Raw genomic sequence first — 23,284 nt, 5'->3', positions numbered from 1 at the left:
CGCACCACCTGCAATGAGGGCCTCCCATTCATCCTACACCTCACCGTGGTTCACAGTTGCGTGGTTTCATGTCCAAAAAAGGCCGGTCCAACGCACCCTAGTTGACGTGGAACCAATTACTCTGTGGTCAAGAACGCTGCTGGAGATGTAGCCTTCATTCTCGCTCTGGAGATGCAATCTTACCTATAGCTGAAGAGTTTTTTATTATATATTTTTTCGACTATAAAAATGATATCAGCACAGGTGTCGTTTATATATTCATGATTATGATCGGCAGCCTAACTTAGTCTACGTTGGGATTACGGATGATCCTGTATAACACTTACAAAGGCTAATCCTGTCTCCTGGCTTAATAGACCATCATCATCATCTGCAGCAGCAGCAACAACAACAACAGCAGTAGCAGCAGCAGCAGCAGCAGCAGCAGCCTTTAGCGGACTGACACAAGAAGGGCTCCCCTAACTGTAGCCTACTGGATTTTTTTATTCGTGAGTCTAGGTTAATAGCTCATTCTCTGAGGCCCAGCAGTCTTCCTGTAAACCATACACCTTCACTTGACACCACTTCCGCACTAACACCAACTGTCCATTTTAGCCTGTCTCATACAGGAACAACAGACCTATCTACTTTACCACCGCCTCCCCCATTCAGTCCCAGTAAAATTCTGATATTCATTTTCCTACCAAGTTCTCTCGTCTCTTCCTCTCATCTCTGACCTTCCGTTTGTCCTCCTAACAAAAATGCCATGTTGAATTGACCCTTACACTATAATTTTAACGATTGTATCGCTGTCCATTCGTGTTAATTCCTTGGCATCAGATACAAATAAATTAGTAGTAGAATCAGTTTATCCAGACACCGTACCGACAATATGGCAATGTGTTTTTTATTATAAGATGTAAAAATTCTGATCTGATTTTCTCACCTTGCATTTCCTAATACTGTGTAATATTCATACACCGTAGATAGATGGTAACAGTTTTTGTGTGTCATTTATAGTTTACATTACCTTGTCTGATATTCACCCTTCCCTTCACCTGTGCAGATATGTTAAAGTACCTGCATAGATGCTGTCTTCCTGCCGGTTCATCACATATATATCTGCTCCGTGTTCAGTTCGTGAAAAATATTGACAACGTCTTTAAACTGCAACACAAACAACTTTAAAAGATCATCAATAATAAACAAATAAACATCAGATAGACAGCGACATCGACGTTAATGGTTTGCCCCCTGTTCCCGCTTCCCCTTAGAGCGCCCTGTGGCACTACAAACTAGTGATACAGAGTTGATTAAAGTGGCCTGGGTGATGGGAAGAGAGAGAGAGAGAGAGACTGTCAATAAGAATAGTTTAATGATGGCAGTAGCGTTTTTAAGGCAGATAACCACTATGGGTTTATTAAGTAAGGAGAGCACATTCTGCGACCTCCACCTCCCTCAGTCAGAAGGGAATGGGAGGGGTGGGGGGAGGACTGGTTATTTTAGAGGGGAAGGGGAGAGTGAAAGGAATAGGAGTTCATGGGAGAAAGAGGGGGGTGGGGAAGATACGAATGAATTTCCACCAATGAAAGAGTTGGCAGAAAGTTAACCCCTTAACTGCAGGGCGTCTATTTCGTGACACTCGGGAGCAAGGGATCATAACGCGGGGCGTCATTTTGTGATTCTGTGATATTTTGAATTTGCCCGGGCTTTCAAGTGATGGGTTGTATCATCTATCAGTAGTACCAGTGTTCAGCTATACTCAGTTCTGTTCATGTCACCTGTCCTCCCATCCACTGTTGACAATTTAGCCATTTTTCTCCTGTCCTTGACTTCCCCCCTCCTTATCTCCCTCCATTACCCTCTCCTCCCTCCTGACCAGCTGCGCTGCGCTACACAAATCCTGAATGAGTTTTTCCACTCATTTTATCCACTGAAATGTGTGCTTTGGCCTATTCTTATACAAAATAATATATAACAGAAAGGGAAAAGGTAATTGATACTGCCATACATCTGGAATGGGCTAATTATCACCTGGCAACACCTCATGTGCACTCGTTCGCTAACTTTCCCAGTTTATTTCCCTTTGAAATATGCTGTATGACCTGTTCTCATAATAAAAATATATATAAGAAAGGAAGGGAGAAGCCTAAGTGCTATTTACATTCACCTGGAACTACCTAATTTATTATATATTGTCTAGATTTCCTGCCAATCATTTCATAGTGTATATATTAGCAGCCGTCACCATGCTGACATTTGCAACCTTTCACTGTCCCTAGGCCACAGCATTCAGTTTACTGGCGTCTTTCAAGGTGAAACCACGTCGGATTCGTGCCTGTCCAATTCCGTCACTTTTTAGCCCCACGCAAAGGGCCCTGTGACCTCTACCCCTACTAAACCTCGTGTGTAGGGGTAAAGGGCTAAGTGACTCTGCTGTGGAACGTAAACTGGTTAATTTATCAATGATAATTGTGGACAGTGACTACGATCTTTCTGGTTACTCTGAAAAAGTGCAAGTGGAAATGTAAATAATGTGTAAATAATGTGTAAACAGTAAGTGAAAGCAATGAATGTAAATATAACTGAACAGTGGAAAATAGCTTTATAAGTTACTGCAAGTGACAAAGCATAACAAAGTGTAAAATAGAAATGTAAATAATATAGAGAATGTAAACAGAAAAGTAAATAAGTAGTAATATAAGAGTACGAGTATATATACTGGGAGTAATGAAAGTAAAAATGAAAATTTCGCTCTAGCATGTATGAATACTGGGAGAAATGAAAGTGAAAGTGACAGCTTCGCTCTCTACGCTAGTATACAGAATGAGAAAGTGATTGCCTTGAGTGAAAATAAACCACTAGTACTGAAAGAAACTTATAGATAAATATTGTATATATAAATAAGTGTAATAAAGTACTAGGAATATAAAGTGTGTGTGTTTATAAATAATAAGTGACAGCTCCGCCTCAGAATACCATCGAGGAACCAGGATGGGAGGAAAGCTCATATGCGCTCGTATTTTGCATTGCTATCACAGTGTTTTTTTTAATATAGATTCCTAACTACTTGAAAATCATATAATAGTGTTTGTAGTTATAATATCAGGCAGTGGTAACCATATTATGGGGTATCGGGAAGTATAAAGTGGAGACTTCGTTACCCAACTTCAGAAGTCTCCTCAAGTCCTACGGTAGACGACGAAGGCTCAACAAACATCCCAGGAGAAAGCTGAAGGTATGTGCCATATGCTTACTTAATTATAATATTCTAGGAGTAATAACTGATTTTTGGCAAATATTTTAAAAAGTCAGTCGGAGCGCGACTATCCTCGCGGGACGCGCAAGGAGCGCAAAAACATCCCCGCGGTGTAGGGGTTAAGGGAGAACTTTGTTTTATGAAGGCAGTAGCAGCCAGTAACAACATCTGCGTATGACATGTTAATTTACAAACAGATAACTCCGTTATACAGCTTATAGAAACAATTTGATTTTTATATAAAATAAATCACTGATGAAGAGTGAGTTGCACGATCTGGCAACGCAAGACAAGCGCAGTTGTAGGGCGAGTGAACACCCAGTGGATCAGTCTATGAAAATCTGTTATATCATTTGGTTATCATTGCAGTTGAAGATTATCTGTCAACAAAATGATCTATGATAATAATGGAAAACACCCATCTGTATGTTTACTTATACTAGAGTAATCCAAATACATGATTTGTTGTCACGTGTCCATCATTAACCCTTCTGGACACAACAAACTTGTGAATATGTCATGGACTGCAGGTGTACCGACTGCCAGTCCCAACCTACACTCTCATACTGTACCAGGTTCATATGTTGCCAATAGTAAATACATGCGTACTTAAGTACATACATTGGTAAGTATGTACGTACATGAATGCGTGTACATGCATAGGTGCATACATAAGTACGAACATAGATGCGTAAGTACGTGCATAGATACGTACGTAAGTACAGTCTCCAGCAAAAGTTGAGCGGCCGGCTTAATGAGCAGGTTGGCATATGTGGCACTGCCGCACCCCAGTTTCAACCCCTCCTGCCCCCTCCCACATGCCCATTCATTCGTCTACCCTCCAACCTCCCCACACTCTATCTATCTATCTACTGCCAGATGCCTCAATCCCGTTTGGGGTGGCCACAAACAAATTGCCTCCAAGTCGCCCTGTCCCCCGCCATTTCACTGCCCTGCTCAAAACTCACACCCCCCTCTCTCATATACCTCTCCACCCCATCCCTCCATCTCATCCTCGGCCTCCCCCTCCCTCTTCACATACACTCTCTTCGTCAGTCTTTCACCCTCCATCCTCTCCACATGGCCAAACCACCTCAGTGTGTTCCTCATAACGCTTCCTATCACATCCACATCCACACCACAAAGCTCCTTTATATCCTCATTCGTCAGCCTGTCTCTCCACGTGACTCCACAGGCTCCTCTTAAATAACTCATTTCCACTGCTCTCACTCTTGACTTGTGTCCTTCCAACAATGTCCAAGCTTCACTTCCGTACGTTAGAGTTGGTATCACAATACTGTCATGTAGTAACTTTTTCACTTCCATGCTCACTTCCCTGTTTCTTATCACTGCTTTCAAGGAACCAGCAACCTTTCTTCCCTTGCTGTACGCTTTCAAGCACTTCACCCTCCAAACCTCCATCCTTACTCATCACACTACCCAAATACTTAAACGTACTCACATTTTCCAATTCCTCACCATCCAACCTCGCTGTACATCCACTAACTTCACCTCTCTCAAAGACCATCACTTTACTCTTCCCTACATTCACCTTTAGGTTCCGTTTCTTACACACTCTCTCAAACTCATCCACCAAAATGCTTGCAGCTCCCCTTCATCTTCACTTAACAACACAGTATCATCTGCAAACAACAGTACAGGGAGTTTCCAAACACTATCCTCTCTCACCAGGGCCACTCCAACATCCACTACCCTACCTTGTACCTCTTTATTACCCCATCCATGTACAGATTGAACAACCATGGAGACATGACACATCCCTGTTTCAAACCAACTTTCAAAGAGAAAAATTCACTTTGTTCACCATCCACACGCACTGCAGCCTTCGCACCATCGTACATACTCTTCACAGCATTCAACAACTTCCCATCTACTCCATATATTCTTAACACTTTCCACAATCCTTGTCTATCCACCCTGTCATATGCTTTCTCCAAATCCATGAAAGCCGCATACAACTTCTTTCCCTTCTCTAGAAACTTTTCCACTAAAGATCTAAGAATGAATATCTGATCTACACAACCTCTTCCCTTCCTAAAGCCTCCCTGTTCTTCTCCAACTAATTTCTCTGTTCTTTCTCTAACTCTGTCTATAAGTATCCTACCATACACTTTTCCTATTATACTAAGAAGACAAATGCCCCTATGATTACCACACACTTCTTTTTCCCCTTTTCCTTTGTACAAGGGAATAATTATACCTGACTTCCAATCCTCCGGGACTCTACCTTCCTCCCAGGCCAATCTGCACATCTTCCTCATCCATTCTACTACTATCTCTCCCCCATACTTCAGCATTTCACCACACACTCCATCAATTCCTGGGGCTTTCCCCGATTTAACTTTCTTCATTGCTTCCACAACTTCTATCCTACTGATATCTTCCTGTCTTCTCACCTCCCTCCTTCTCCCAGCCATTCCCCAGCCACTTATACTCGCATTACTTCCATCCTCTACGTTCAACAATTCCTTAAAGTGTTCTCTCCATCTGCTCACTTTTTCTCCCTTCTCCACACTCAAGGGCAAGAAAGTAAGGCCTACTTGCACTGTCTCAACCACTCTTCCGTCATCCATTTGTCTTGGGAAATAATGGTTTTGTTATGATACCGAATAAAGACACATTACACAGTGTTTTACTCCATAGAATAGTTTTTCATACACCATGATCTGAATGCAGAGTGATATAAAATTGGAATATATTCGTATGATAGTGAGGTTGTAATCATACAATTTATAATTTTGTCGGTTGTATCCAGTTACTGTATAACATTAAACAGTCGGAAGCTATAAGTAGATGTTTGTAGTGGTCGGTGGTGTGCACTTTCCCTTACTTGACATAATCAATGTTATTTTACAAACTCTGTCATAGGTCATTACCATTAGTTACTACTAATACCCCATGTGTGATAATAGCAAAGTGTTGCTAGTAAGTAAAACACATGATCAGTATTATCTTCGTTATTGATGTCTTAATACATGATATCGGATAAAGCTGGGCGTTAGGGACTGGATGACAGCTTGTCTGGTGGTTAAACTGCCTAAGCTGGTCAAGCCGAGGCCATGACGTGATTGCTGGCATTACCAAAAGTCAGTCAATATTTGGATGCCATTCATTCCTGCTGACAGTACTATAAGTATCAAGGTCAATTTCATACACAGGACAGCCAAGAGTAGAGTGAGCCGCAAGGTGTGCTGACCCTGCATACACATACAACCAGGGCTGGATTACTAGGTATAGGCATATTGACAACTGCCTACCAGGCCACGGCCTGTCACGGGCCATCCAGACTTCCAGAGCGGAATAAATATACGCTCTGGGCGTCCAAGTTAGTGCCGTCACCCATCAGGCCATCAAAAAAGGTCATAATAGGCCATGCCAACATTTCACTGGAAATAACGGAAAAGAGAGATCTATATGTTGCAGGCCAACAGTCTGCATTGCCTACCAAGCCACAGCATGGTTAATCCGGCGCTGCATACAACCAACCCCCTCCATCCCTTGCCTCGCCGTTTATCGCCACTCAGTCCAGCTAGAGACCCGCCACCACCTGTTAACAATGTCAGCAATAGAACCTTGCCTTATATAGTTATAACTGGAATAGGGTGTAATTTGCGATTCACATGATTATAACAAGACGTATTTCGAAAAAGGTAACCAATAACTAAATTGGCCAAATGGTTGATGTGCATAGTAACCAAACAAACTTGTCTCGAAGCTTACGCTAATCAACATTATCGTGCCATACAACAGATAATTCAGTTTATTCGTTTTCAGCGAGGACGTTTTCAACAAAGATTTGACGAGTTACAGTACACATTGGTCAGTGTTACTTATAGCAACGTAATAGATGTATCTGTCAGGTTAACCTAATGATTTTTTGCTCTTCAACTTGTGTCCTATGTCTGTTACTACTTTCCCCTGTCTCTGTGTGGCCATGGTTTTTCCCATTAACTGTCATCAACTGAAACGTCAATTGCATCAGAGAGGGAAGGATGTTAAAATGGACAAACGGTTTTGGTTACGCAAATATTTAGTAGGGAAGACTAACAGACTACCGGTATATTTAAGAATACATTTTAAAACGATATGAAATATTGGGGTCAGACATTGGATTTATATGGTAATGGAATGTTGAGGGTAACTGGGGGAGTGATAAGGTAACCCTGTCAACACCGAGTAGGGCCAGCCACCACCTTTGCAATTGCCCTGTTCCAGTTGCCCTACAATAACACGTGGTATGGTGACAATAGTGAATGTTTTACTAGAGATTGGTGTTTTAGCCTGACTTACCCTGCAGAGTTAAAGGCTACGTTCAAACTAATGTATTATAGTCTGCTATTGCACTGCATATCTGATTGAATAACACTTAGAAAATAAGCTCGTACTGTGTACTGCTCATTAAATGCTTATTTGCCATATCGTTAAACTATAAATGTCACTATTAGCGTATATGGCGCAGTGGACAATATTGTAATGCACACTTCATGGTGATAATAAAGACGTGTTTATTAGCGTTGGTGGAAAACACACACACACACACACACACACACACACACACACACACACACACGCTATCCTCCCCGGGCAGAGCCGTCGACCCATGGCCCATTTCCCTCTACCCGTGACCCCACCACAACGTGTGACGGCCAGCTACCCCTCCCCCAACACACACACGCAATCGACCATTATAATCTATCTATCTATCTATAGCCCGACGCCCTAATCCCGCAAAGGGTGGCTGCAGACAAAACACCTCCAAGTCACTCTGTCACCCACCATTTGACTCCCCTCCCCCCAACTCACCCCCCCTCCCTCATATACCTCTCAACTCCATCCCTCCACCTCATCCTCGGTCTACCCCTCCCTCTCCCTCCCTCCACCTCACCCGCATATACCCTCTTAGTCAGTCTTTCACTCTCCATCCTCTCCACATGTCCAAACCACCTCAGTGTATTTCTCCTAATCTTTTCAACCATTATAAACATTTGCTTATAGCTTCCGACTGTGTAATGTTAAAGACTGACTGGATACAACCGTCAAAAGGATAAATTGTATGATTAGAGACCTCACTATCATACGAATATATTACTATAACACCCTGTGCTCAGATCGTGGTGTATAAATAACTATATTATGGAGTAAAACACTGTGTAATATGTTTTTATTTGTTATCATAACAAAACCATTATTTCCCCAACACAAAGGATAATGGAAGAGTGGTTGAGACAGTGCAAGTAGGCCTTACTCTCTTGCCCTTGGATGTGGAGAGGGTGGAGGGTAGACATATGAATGGGAACGAGGGAGGGGGGGAGTGAAATTGGAGGTGCGGCGATACCACATATACCAACCTGCTCGTCGAGCCTGTCGCTCAATTTTTGCTGGAGACTGTACATAGCATACATAAGTTCGTACATAGGTGTGTACATAAGTACGTACTTATGTGTATACGTATGTACATGGGTGCATATGTAAGCATGTACATACATTCATATATAAAGATGCGTACTAAGTACGTACATAGGTGCGTACTTGTACCTTTCCTTCTTGCCTGACGTTTGCTCTCATTCAGCCAGACCCAAAGAAGGGTGATCATTCCTGACCCTCTAACTGTCGTACAATTGCTTTAACATCCTGTGTCTCAAAAGTTTTCGAGTCAATTCTTAAAAGAAAAATTATAAAGCATCTTTCATTAAACAACCTTCTTTCTGATCGTCAGTATGGGTTCTGTCAGGGACGCTCCACTGGCGATCTTCTCACCTACCTTTCAGACTCCTGGTCATCCCCCTTTCGAAACTTTGGTGGAAGCTTTACCATCGCACTTGACATCTCAAAGGCTTTCGATCGAGTCTGGCATAAATCTTTAATTTCCAAACTGCCCTGTTACGGTTCCTATCCTTCTATCTGTACCTTCATCTATAGCTTCCTTTCTGGTCGTTCTATAGCCGCTGTTGTAGACGGCCATCGTTCTTCTCCTAGATCTATCAACAGTGGTGTTCCTCAGGGCTCTGGCCTATCATTGACTCTCTTCCTTCTATTCATCAATGACCTTCTAAGCTGTACATCTAACCCTATCCACTTGTATGCTGATGATTCCACCCTTCACATTTCCATTCGGTTCCCGCAACGTCCATTTCAGCAGTTGCTTCAACAGACAAAGGATGAGGCTATGGCAAACCTAATATCTGACTTGGCTCGTATGTCTAACTGGGGTAAAAATAATCTTGTTGTTTTTAATGCATGAAAGACTCAGTTTTTACACATATCAACCTGACACAATCTTCCATAGGAGTACCCACTAGTGTTTAATAATATCTAGCTCAATGTTGCATCATCCTTGAACATGCTTGGGGTTTCATTCACTCGGGACTTATCTTGGAAAGATCATATTGCATCTCTTGTAAAATCTGCTTCCAAGAGATTAGGTGTGCTAAGCCGACTTCCTACCTTCTTACCCCTGCACAGTTGTTGACTTTATACACGGGTTTTATTCGTCCCTGTTTAGAGTACAACCCTCATGTGCGGGATGGTTCCCCAATTGCAGCTCTTGTCAATAGGGGGGAGTCAAAGGTCTTTCGTCTCATCAACTCTCCTTCTCTTACTGGCTCCCTTCAACCTCTGTCTCTTCGCTGCACTGTTGCATCTTTATCTCTTTTCTATTGCTACTTCAATGAACACTGCTCCTCTCAACTGCCTGCTTGCATCCCTCCACCTCTACGACGGGCGCGCAGCACCCGTCTAGCAACAAACTCTCATCCCTTTTCTGTCCAGCTCTCTAATGCAAGAGTTAACCGTTACTCCCAGTCGTTCATTTATGCAACAGGTCAACTCTGTAACTGTCTTCTTCTGTCTGTATATCCTACTTCCTGTGATCTTCAGTCTTTCAAATGCAGTGTCCAGGCATCTCGAAATGAACGAATCTTGAATTTGGCTCTCTTTTGTACTGTCTTTGTTTTTTTTCTCTTGGATGGAACGGTTTGCGGGCCCCTGGCCTTTAGTTCCTTCTTTATTGCATAAAAAAACATATGTACTATTGCGGTCAGGAGTTCTTAGCCACCCTCGTCCAGCCAACCCGTATATGTGGCAGCGTCACATTCACGAGCACAGAAGTTGCCTTCGATGCATTTCTGTCGAAAAATATCCCTTAAGCTTTGGGCTTGTACTAATGGATAAAGGAATAGTAATACTTACACTGAAGGTGTGACTCTGATATCACGAATATATCATACTGATTATTTAATAACTTGTTTCTCGTATAGAGCCAAGCAAATGAAAAATATGTATATTTGATTCCACTCCATGATGTCCTGTAGGTTTGAACCAGCGAACACATAGTGAACAAGCTCGAAGCATTCATTTGTTAACAGGAGAGAGAGAGAGAGAGAGAGAGAGAGAGAGAGAGAGAGAGGGAGAGAGAGTAGCGGGTGCCTGTGAATTTTAGAGGAATGAGGTGGAGAAATGAGGTGCTCAACACAGTTAAACAGGGATTTTTCCTTTCGTTTCGGTTGGCTTTCTATGCCTAAATGACTAAATGAAGGTAAATTATGAAATATAATAACTGGATGATGAAGTGGTAATAGGGTCTGGCTAATGGTTGTTTGGTCCAAGGTGTGCAGTGGTAAGCCTAATTCCAGGCAACGATCGCTGTTAAAGGTTGGATATTTTAGGTCCCACTTATTTTAAATATTCCATGTATGTTTACAGTACGTGTATGCCCCTATGGACCTATTTTCACCCCATGAATATTTTTAGCAATGGACATTTTTGTCATAACAGACTTTGTAACTCCTTTGTGGTTACTTGTAGTTGAGTTATATATATATTAGACTTATGGACGAGCGGTTGTTATACTCGAGTAGCTTCGTGAGTAGATAATCTTCTGTCCCATTTGTCATGTAGTGACAGGAGAGGTAAAGAATAGTATGGGACTATTTTTATTTGTCTTGGAAATATTAACAAGTCTCTCACACAGAGCGAAGTATAGAGTCCCGCTAGCTATCTCTCTGTCTCGCTCTCTCTGTCTCTCTCTCAAGTTGCTAAGCCCTTCTCCCTGCGACCTGTCTCTTCTATCGCTAGCTTCTTTCTGCCCTCTCTTTCCTAAATTCTGGTGAAACAGGAGACGTATCACGTGTGTTCCTTGTGAGTGGAAAGTTCTAGAAGCCTGTGTGTGAGTATGTGTGTATGTGTGTATGGTCAACAAGGCTTTGTTCGCCGGTGGATTGCTGACAACTAACTGCATCATCTCCTTACTGGCCACTTCGTAATCTGTCGTCAGCTTTCCTCAGTGTAATTTGCAAGATCATATCCCATTTCCAGGCTCGCATAGAGCTGTCTATCTATCTATTTATCTATCTGTCTATTATGATTTGTAATTATAATATGGAGTCCTAACATATTGCTCAGTCACGCGAAAATGGCGTACCATCGACAGTTAATAGTCCTAACATATTAATACATATTATATACACATTATAATAACCTTATAAGCTAATTAAGTGACATACATAATATTGTAAAAGTAACATAATTGTATGAATATTGTATACATATAATATTTATAGTAAATAGTGATTATTCAGTAATAATACATTTTAAACAAGTTGTATACATATTTGAATAAATGCATTAAAGTAAATTATTTAACTGTAATACAGAATGTACTTGGGTTATTGTAGTGAAATGCATACATGCAGAAAAGAAAAAAAAAAGTTTAAAATTAAGATTATGGTAAGAGTTATTAATATTTCATTTAAAGATAATGGTACTGGTATGCCATACATGGGTCATTCTTCTTTGTATTTTATATTTTATATATATATATATATATATATATATATATATATATATATATATATATATATAATTAATACTATATACAAAATATGTACACTTCATTCAGGGGGGTTAACTTGGATGTTAACTCTCCCCCCACTAGATAATGACTCCAAATTAGCAATTCTTGCATGCATTCTGTGCATTGCGAACAGCAGTACTGCAACTACAATGCAGACAATTATGAAGACAGTAGGTGCTGGGCTATACACATAATATGGGTTGAACATACTCAAACTCAAATCTTCCCAGGGCTTCATTGTTTCATTGATCAGCTGCATAGTTTCAAACTTAGGTGAAGTCAGCTTAATACTTGTGCTCATGTTTAAGTTCATATCAGGCAGTGGGTGGAAATGTTTGTGTGTATGATTGAGAATGGCGTAGTGATTGATTGTGGATAAAGTAGACATGGCTGGTGTAAATACCGCACAGTAGTCTGGTGCTATGTATAATCCTGATGCTGATGTATGAGATGGTGGTATATCTGGACAGACTATGTAAACTGATGTGTTATGAGGGAAATAAAAAAACTGTGAGTGTCCAATGCGTTGATGGTGCACAAGTTTATCTGGAGCAAAAGTGAAGTTGCAATGATGATGAATATTGTCATTTCTGATGATAGCCATTTCACAAGGGACTGTATCAGTAGGCTGAAACGTTAAAACGTACGCAGGACAAAAATGAACAGCATGTAAGGATGTGCGGCACTTTCGTTCAATTGTTGATTCACTTGCGAAAGTGACAGTGTCCCGTCTCTTGGAGACCATGATGAGTTCGGTGTCTGTGTTGATGTTGATGATGACCAAAGTGTTGTTATTTTTATAGGGGAAGGGGTGTATTTGGTATACTGTGAACAGGTCTTCAGTGATGAATGGTACATGAACTACCACTGATGTTGGTGTTAGTGTTGCTTCTAAATACGGGTAATATTGCATGAATTCCCTACTGCGGAACAACGGCTTCAATTTATGTTTATGTATGCCTTGACTAACTATCTGACGTAGCTCATGAACTAGGAGTAAGTCAATTGTGATCTTGCCATCACCAGCATTCGAAATTCATTGCATAAGTGCCCTGAAACGATCTCTAGTGTTCTCTAATTGTAGTAGAATCGTGTCAATATGTTCTGTGATGATGGAGAAGTGTTGGAAAAGTGTAACGTTTCTCGCCAATTCATTTATTTTATCTAAACTCTCGAGAGCTATGTTTTCTGCATGTTTCAGATTTTTCACAATTGTCTTCATTGCTGAGTTCTGTCCTGTGATGAATTTATCTTGGTATGTTAGTACCTGAGCTAACTTATTAAATTTGTTGTTTATTTCTTTAAGGTCATCCTCTGTAGCCAATCCAAAGATGTTCCCAAGAACTGCTCCACCCAGGTCGAACAAACCGCGCTTTTGGCGAGTACGTGTGATGTTGTTCCTGTCGCTCAGTACCTCCGTTCCATAAGATGGGAGATCTTGGATCATGATGAGCATAGTTGACTTTGCCTGTTCTAGTTTCCATTTCGCTAACTTTACCATTTCATTCACTTCCTTGGTGTTATGTGCTTGTGAAACATAATTTCCTATCATGAAGTCCAGAGTTCGCATCGGCGCCGCAAGTCTCTCTAGATAAGTAGGTAATTCATACAAGTAATCTAGACTTATTTCAGTACTCATGACGTCCTTAACGATTGTAGTCGTGGCCGTTGGAGCTATGAGGCATCCTTGTCGTACTATGTGTTGGGGGTCTAAGTGCGCATATCCTCTTGCTATGTAGAGGAGAATCCATAGCATAAGTCCCTTCATCGTAACCTACCGGAAAAAAAAACTATAAATTTCCTAATATGATCATGCTGTGGTCGATGATAGTGATGATGTGCGTTACGGTTGAGTGTTATTTCATTTATAGAAGGAGTTTAAATCGATATTTAATTCTCGTAAATGATGTACTGTAGATTTGATTGGAACAGTTGCACCTATGCTCGATTGTTTGGTATATGACCTTAATTTCTTTTTGTAATCATTGTTGTGTTCTTGCTTGGTTTCTTGAGGTACGTTCGCCTGTTCGGTTGTATCCGAGGCTGAATAATTATGGGATAATTCCCTTGAAACTCGTTTTAAATGGTCAATATGAACTTGTTTCTCTTCGCCAGTTGAAAGTGACTTAATTAAAACTTTGTTTGCTTTTATGTTAATTACTCTGTATGGGCCCTCAGATTTTAGGGATAATTTATTGTCTCGTATGAATGACACCGTAAACAATGTCTCCTAAGCTGATAGGTGAATCTTTTGCCTTCTTGTTAAATGCCTCCGTCATTTCTTCCTTGGACATCGTTAATTGTTTTTTGACTCTTTTGTGAATGTCCTGGAATTCACGTAAACGGAGTTTAGAGTAATCATCGTAATTGTATATAGGCATGCTGTCACCTTCTAGGAGCTCATATGGTAATTTTTTATCTGTGCCATATATAATGAAATGTGGTGTGTCACCGATGGATTTATTTATAGACCCATTAATTGAGGCTTCTACTCTGGGAATCTAATCGTCCCAGCTTGCATAATTTTCGCTGAGAATGTGTCGTAGCACATCTAATACTTTTTTGTCTCTCTACCAACCCATTCGATGCTGGGTGATAGGCCAAAACGTTAACCTTTTTGATGTTGTATTGTTTACATATTTCTTGTAAGATCTCAGAATTAAATTCTCCTCCATTATCACTTATTAGTGTCTTTGGGGTAGTAAAGCGACATATTACATTATCTGTTATTGCCTTTGCTACTGTCTCTGCTGTCTTATCTTTAATTGGAGCTAAAATGACATAACAGGAAAAATGATCCGTTGCTACGAATAAGTATAGGTTATTATTGTATGATAATGGCATCTTGAGTAAATCAACAGCGACAACGTCCCATGGTTGATGTGGTACAGAATAATTACCCATTGGTGCAGGTGTGATTGGGTATCCTTTGTGTTTCGCACATGATTCGCATCTGTCTATATGATTGTTTATATCTTTTCGTAATGAAGGCCAGTAATATAACAGCTGGGCTTGGTTGAATGTCTTATCCTTTCCAGGATGTCCTGCATGTGGGCTGTCGTGTATCAATCGTACTACTTGGGGTATCATGTCATTAGGTACTACCAACTGGTTAGTATTTCTTTGGCGTTTTGGTTGTTTAGAGTTAATTTTGTATAATGTATTATTGACCATCGTGAATTGTTCAAGTGGGACATGCAGTTTGGGTAATTGTATGTCATCTCCACTTTCTAACTTGTATATTACTTTAGACCATATTGGGTCAAGTCTTTGTGCCTTTGCGATATCCTCGTGGTTTGGGATATTTCCTTTGAGATCTAACGCCGCGACCCGAATTGTGTTCGGGTTCCTAGATAATGCGTCAGCTACTATGCTCATTTTACCTTGTATATAATGAATTTGTACATTGTAGTTTTCAACTGTACATTTCCATCTTGCTCTCCTCCCAGAAAGGAGTTTTTCTTTAAACATACCCACCAGTGGTTTATGGTCGGTGAATAAGTGGATTTCGTAACCATATACCAAATCTCGAAACTTTTGTAATGCAAAAACCACTGCAAGTGCCTCTAAGTCTGTAGTGCAATAATTTTTCTCTGCACCTCTTGTTTGTCTGCTGGCAAATGCAATTGGTTGATTCTTTCCTCTTTTATCTTCCTGCATCAGTACAGCCCCTAATCCTTTAACTGATGCGTCTGTACAAATAAGAAATGATTTTGTATAATCTGGATATGCTAAACAAGGTGCATTTGTTAGTTTAATTTTTAGATTGTTAAATGCCCTTTTTTGTTCTTCTTCCCATTGGAATACAGCATCTTTTTTGAGTAGTTGGAATAGAGGAAAGGCTATATGAGAGAACTGTGGTACGAATGACTTATAGTACCCAGCCAGACCTAAAAATTGTCTAACTTCGTCAGTCGTAGTGGGTTCAGGAAAATCTCTCACTGCCTGTATTTTGTCATCAGTGGTGTGAATACCATCAGAACTTAATTTGTGGCCTAAGAAATTTATTTCCTTAAAGCAAAATTTGCATTTAGAAAGTTTAATTTTTAAACCAGCATCACTAAGCTTTTGTAAGGGTAAGTCTAATTTCCTGAGATGATCCTTAATATTCTTCGTTGCGATTATAATATCGTCAAGATAAACAAATATCCCTTGTCCTAAAATTCCGGACAATACGTAATTCATAAGACGCTGGAATGTGCCTGGGGCTGTCCTCAGTCCCATTGGCATTCTTGTATATTGATAATGGCCTCTGTTTGTTGAAAAGGCAGTGTATTTACGTGACTCCTTAGATACCGGAATCTGATAGTAGCCGTGTAGGAGATCGATGGTCTAGAATATATTATTCTCAGGACCAATATTCTGTAGAACATCGCTTAGCAATGGCATGGGAAATCTGTCCGGGATTGTGTGATTATTTAGTTTACGGTAATCTACTACCGCACGCATTTCTCCATTTCGTTTGGGCACGAAGAATAAGGGGGCATTCCACGGGGAGACTGAAGGCTCAATAATTCCAAGTTTTAACATTTCATCGACATACTGATTTGCAAGTGTACGTTGGGAGTGTGGGATGCGGTAAGCTGGTACGAAAATTGGTGTTGTTTCTGGGTGCACATTAATCATGTGATTAATCAAGTTAGTACACCCTAATTGTTCTCCGGGCAATGCTACGGTGTCCCTGTGTGTTTCCAGCAGGGTTAACAAATCATTTTCTTCATCAAATTCACCTGAGTCAATTAAATTCTCTTTTATTCTTTCTCTATCCGTAGATTTTATCTCACTTGTTACTCCAGCTATAACTGTTTCCTTCACAGGGGCGGGACATTTTCCAATACTAACTATGCATGTTCCCTTTTTCAACTGAACCTCCCCATTCATGTGATTAATTATGAATATCTGAGTTTGCCCTTCGTCGTTCGTATGACATAATGCGTTTTCTACTGACAATCCCTTTACTTTACATAATTCTTCTAAGACAAGAACAGTACTATTCCGTAATTTGCTCTTTATGGTAACCTTCATGTATGAATTAGGTGGTATAACTAAATCATTAGTGAGATGGGCTGAAAAAATTGATAAATCAGTACTGTTATCTGGGTCACTAATTCTGGAGGATGGGGTTGGTGGTGGGAGTGGATCTATACACTCATCTGTTTGTGTATGTTTGTTTATAGAAGGAGTTTAAATCGATATTTAATTCTCGTAAATGATGAATATCACCAATCGGTGAGGACTCTGAAGTTATTTCCTCTATGAATTCATTATCAAAGTCTATTCCATTCATTTGTGGGAGTATAGTTATGTTCTCAGCTCTCATGGATCTTAAGCCCAGTAACATATGAGCTTTAATTGCTAACTTTTCAACGATATAGAAAAATGCAGAGAATGGTCTTGTAGTTTCTGTGAAACTGATATTTAATCTTATCATACCTTTCACTGTAATCTCTTGTCCATCTACTGTGTATAAATCTAAATCAGCTTCATTCAGAAAAGTTACTTTCTTTTTATTTTTAAGAATTCTACTTAGTTCTTCATGTGTTATTAAGTTCACTGGAGAGCCTGTATCTATAAATAAGGAAACGTTTTGATCCTCACATACAGCTGGTATCAAGATACACTCATTTCCCAACATGCCTCCTATGTTTATCTTTACGTTTGTTCGTTTTTTGTCATGACTTGGTCTTCCCCCGATTTGAACATAGACACAGTTTTTTCTACTGTTTTGCAATCACTGGTCCAGTGCCCTTGGTATCTATGATGCCTACAGTAAGGACCAAATCCTTGTGTCTTTTGTTTGTTCTCTTTTGCCTTGATAAAGCATTCATACCTTGTGTGTCCTGGTTTTGCACAATAATGACATAGAATGGACCTATCCCTTGACTGTGACCTACAAGGTGATTTCCCATAAGAAGTGTTGTTTATGGCGCGAGACCTGCTCGGGCTGCGCGAAAACTTATGAAACTGCCTGTAGGAAGGCGTCTGTGAACGAGGCCTTGTCACGTTTGCTTGTTTGGTCTGCCTGATTTCTGGTCGCGATCGATTTTGTTCTCTGTTTGGGGTTGGTGTAGATGTTTTCACAGCTGATACTGTCTCAGGTACCCTCATTCTACCAGAATGTGCATGTGTGTCGACCATACCTGCTTTACTGCACTGCATCTCTACCTCGTTCATTAAGTCTGGCAAGCACATTCCTGGGGTGTAAACGATCGTCTTGGCGATCTTAAGGGTCCTATCAGGTAATTTACACAAGGCAGCTACATAACCAATGATGTCCACGACGAGGTCTGGGGACATCTTTCCATCATCTGTTATCCAATTAGAATTTTCCAAAGTAACTAGCAATGTTCTCTTGATTGTGGAGACATCAGCAGTTATTTCACTGAGCACATGGTTTGTAGTGTGCTCCCTTACAAGATCTACAATTTTATGTAATTCTGGAATTATACCTGGCAAGAAGTTCATACCTCCAGAAAATTTCTTCAAAAATTAAGTTTTAAGTTCATCATATGTCCTAGCACGATGGAGCTTGTCGGAGCGAAGCAAGTTGCTCGCTGGACATCTTTCCTGGCTTATGCAAGATGAAAAAATAGCAATTTTCTCTTGTTCATCTAGTATGTGGCGCTTGATGAACATTTGTTCACACTGACTGACTAATGAAATGACATCAATGCGATCTTTGTCTGTGCCAGAGAATTCTGGGGCAGTTTTATCCTCGTGATACACAAACACGTGAGGTGTGGTTGTTAGATCAGCGGTATTTGTTTCTTGATTCATTTTTACTGTTTGCTCTGTTAATTCAACTTGGACGTGTTTATCGTTGTGTGAGGGAATGGTGGAATAGGTACGACCGGACCGGTGAACCCTGTTAAGTATATTGGCACACGTGTGCAAGGCAGCGGCAAAGTCCGCACTTTCTACGTCAGAGGCGGTTTCCCACTCATCATTTGAAACTGCCGTATTTGTTTCTTGATCTTTAGTGTGTGGTGAGGTTTGTACAAGGGGTGGGTTGCCTTGAGGCTCTCTTAATTGTGAGTATGTTGTTGTGGCAATTTGTGTGTCATCTGGTGTGTTGCCTTGGTGCTCTCTTAATTGTGAGTCTGTTGTTGTGGCAAATTGTGTGTCATCTGGTATTAACGTGGGTGGTGGCGAAAATATTCCTGTCATTAAGATATGGTGTTATGAAATACGCCTCTTGTTTATTTATGTCCTAACAAAATAGATGAGTAAATAAGTTGGAATAAATGATAGATAGTGAGTGTATGAGTGTATATATGGAAATAAGTTGAAAAAAAAAGTTGAATATAGCTAATTTTAGCACTGAGAAGAAATGAGTAAGTATAATTTTACCCACTTGATACAGATCGTAGCGGTGTGTCGATACAAAAGTCGATCTCGGAAGAAAAATACAAGTTTGATTGAAGATCTCTTGATAATTCTAGTGGTGTGTTGATGGACGATATTACTCAGGAAATTCCATGGCCTGGTGCTTGTGGTGGTTAACAGCTGTCCCAGGCAAACCTCAGCATAGAACGTCGAATTTCCAACTTAACTGTGAAAATATATGAGTATGAGTAGGAGCTATGTGAATAATGAGTAATGAGTAGCGGTTGAGAGGTGCCTGGTGTCAGTCACACGTTGCTTGGCATGGCAGACTCGCGTTGTGATGTCATCTCAACACATGGTGACGTCGGCTTCCCACACTGGTAGCTGTGGTGAGTAAATGAGTAGCGATGAGTAACTTGAGTGAAGATGAGTGAGTAAGATGAGTTGTCAATATGGACTTGGTATTTGCTTCGTCGTCTTAACCTCTTGACTCCTGCGTCAGCAGTGGAAGTTGGGTGGATGTAGCAGAGAGAGGAGGGTGAGGTCTGGTGGTTATGAGTCGTGTCTCACTCTTCATTTGTTTGTTCCGTTTTTCTTTGTCGGTGTTTTCTCGGTCCTTTTCTCTTGTGATTTACTCGTTGTAGGATGAAGACTGCCGCTACTTGTAGGTGCGTGTAGAAGATTATACAGACGACTCGTAGACTTTGTATTTACTTGTAGTTGATTGTAGATGGTTGTAGTTCGCTGGTTCGTCGTAGAAGTTGCAAGATTGTTTGTATCAATATATTGTTAAACTACTTGCAAGGCGTCCTGTGACCTCTTCACCTCTGCATCAGCATGATGATCGGGGAGATGGAGGGGGCTGGTTGGAGAGAACTGTCAGGAGCTGGTTGTAAGTTGTTGGTTGTGAGAGGTATTCTTGTTTTCAATCTTGATATTTTGTAGGAATTCACTGTTGATTCGTAGACGAGGTTCATATACGTTCGCTGCTACCAAATGTCATAACAGACTTTGTAACTCCTCTGTGGTTACTTGTAGTTGAGTTATATATATATTAGACTTATGGACGAGCGGTTGTTATACTCGAGTAGCTTCGTGAGTAGATAATCTTCTTTCTCATTTGTCATGTAGTGACAGGAGAGGTAAAGAATAGTATGGGACTATTTTTATTTGTCTTGGAAATATTAACAAGTCTCTCACACAGAGCGAAGTATAGAGTCCCGCTCTATCTCTCTGTCTCGCTCTCTCTGTCTCTCTCTGAAGTTGCTAAGCCCTTCTCCCTGCGACCTGTCTCTTCTATCGCTAGCTTCTTTCTGCCCTCTCTTTCCTAAATTCTGGTGAAACAGGAGACGTATCACGTGTGTTCCTTGTGAGTGGAAAGTTCTAGAAGCCTGTGTGTGAGTATGTGTGTATGTGTGTGTATGGTCAACAAGGCTTTGTTCGCCGGTGGATTGCTGACAACTAACTGCATCATCTCCTTACTGGCCACTTAGTAATCTATCGTCAGCTTTCCTCAGTGTAATTTGCAAGATCATTTCCCATTTCCAGGCTCGCATAGAGCTGTCTGTCTATCTATTTATCTATCTATCTATTATGATTTGTAATTATAATATGGAGTCCTAACATATTCACCACTCGGAGCACAATCCTCCATGGATCTATTATCCTTAATGACTTTTTTTTTTCTTTCAAAGACGCCTACTTTTCTACGTAACCTATTTTCCCACGAACTAATTTTCTCCATTGATGTATTTTCTCCCCACGGACCAATTTTTCCGTCGACCTGGAATCTCTCCATGGATGCAGGTTTCCTACATGGTCGTATACCCATGGATGTATTTTTCATAAATGAACCTATTTTCCCCATAAATCTATTATCCGACGTGGTTATATCACCCACTGATGCGTGCAGTTGAAACAGACCTCTTAACCAAAAGACGTATTGCACGATGGACCTGTTGTAACCCCCTGGATATATATATACCTACTTCAGCATAATTCCAGAATAATATCCCCTGCGGACCGATTTTCCGGACACTAAACTCTTCCCAACTCGGACATTAACTCATATCACCTAGTCCAAGTGGCCTGTTTTCCCACAATCCGTCCATCCACCTACACACCCACCCATCAACGCACATACCCACAACCTTACTCAATACAGAATGTCTCAAAAGTAGGATGACACAAACCTGTCTCTTGCCTTGTCCTACTAGTAGCCCCACCACCCATCCCACTTAAACAATGCACGAACCCCACTCCACCCCACTTAACCAGCCTAACAACCCATTCCCTCCCTCTCGCCCACCCACTCCACCTAATCCGCCTGTGAAACAACCAGCCTACACTAACCAATCCACCCACCCAGTCACCAACCGACCAACCCGCATTCCATGCTCCACAAGTCTGATGACTCTCAATTCAACACACACACACACACACACACACACACACACACACACACACACACACACACACTCACACACACACACTCACACACACACATAGGCGGGGTGGATTTCCTTACACGAAAGATGAGTCTCACCGCTTAACTCAGTCTGTCGGCAGAAAATAGTACCGGGTACTCTTTACAGGGAGTTTGCCAGGCCGTAGATAAGGGGCTTCATTCTGGCTACATACACATGATTTTATGCAATATGAGTAAATAAGGTGCTCGGGAATTTTTCCCTGGGCTGATGACGAAGGAGTTTATTTATCCCAGGATAACGTCTCGTCGGACAAAATAAAAAATGGGTTTTATTCTGGGTAACGCCAGTTGACTTTGTCAAATAATTTGACAGGCCGCGTAACTTCTGTTAAATGCCTTATGTTAGCATTTTTTTCTCTCTCTGGAGATTTTTGGCAAACTGATGAGTATTTTTCTCATTAACTGGATATTTCTTTCTGGACAGAGAGGCAAATTACTTAAGCACAGTTTTTTGTTAAACCAACAGCATTTATCTCCTAATTCATTGCTTCAACGAAAGCAATCCTAAAAAAAATTATCACAAAGAATGCAAATTCTAGTGACTGATGGAAGAAATAATCACACTGTGGCCTGTTTTCAATGGATCACAGAAATCCAGGGTTTCTCATCCCTTGCATTTCCCTGTGCCAGTCTGCCTCCACCTCAATATTCCAAAATTCACAGGCGCCCACCATGCACGCTCTCTCTCTCTCTCTCTCTCTCTCTCTCTCTCTCTCTTCTGTTAACAAATGAATGCTTCGAACTTGTTCACTCTGTGTTCGCTGGTTCAAACCTATAGGAAGTCTTGGAGTGGAACCAAATATACATATTTGTCACTTGCTTGGCTCTATACGAGAAACAAGATATTAAATAATCATTATGATATATTCGTGATATCAAAGTCAAACCTTCAAAGTAAATATTACTACTGCTTTAGCCATTAGTACAAGCCCAAAGCTGAAGGGATATTTTTCGACAGAAATGCATCGAAGGCAACTTCTGTGCTCGTGAATGCGACGCTGGCACATTCACGGGTTGGCTGGACAAGGGTGGCTAAGAACCCCTGGCCGCAATAGTACATATGTACATAGGTAAGTACTTATGTATGTACGTACATGGGTGCATACATAAGCATGTACTGTACATAAGTTCATACGTAAAGATGCGTACGTGATTGCGTACCTGGATGTGTACGTAAGTAGGTACACTCGGCAAGATTTCCGACTGGACCACCTGGTTGCGGGATTTGGCTAACGTGGCACAGCGCGCGCCCGTGTGTGTGTGTGTGTGTGTGTGTGTGTGTGTGTGTGTGTGTCTGTGTGTGTGTGTGTGTGTGTACATTCCCGACATTTTTTCGAATCGCTAAACTTCATCCTCCGAA

The sequence above is a fragment of the Coenobita brevimanus genome, chromosome 33 (assembly GCF_032717465.1).
Source record: "Coenobita brevimanus isolate Jiangsu-jjx chromosome 33, ASM3271746v2, whole genome shotgun sequence".
NCBI lineage: Eukaryota > Metazoa > Arthropoda > Malacostraca > Decapoda > Coenobitidae > Coenobita > Coenobita brevimanus.
This window is presented reverse-complemented; position numbering follows the sequence as displayed.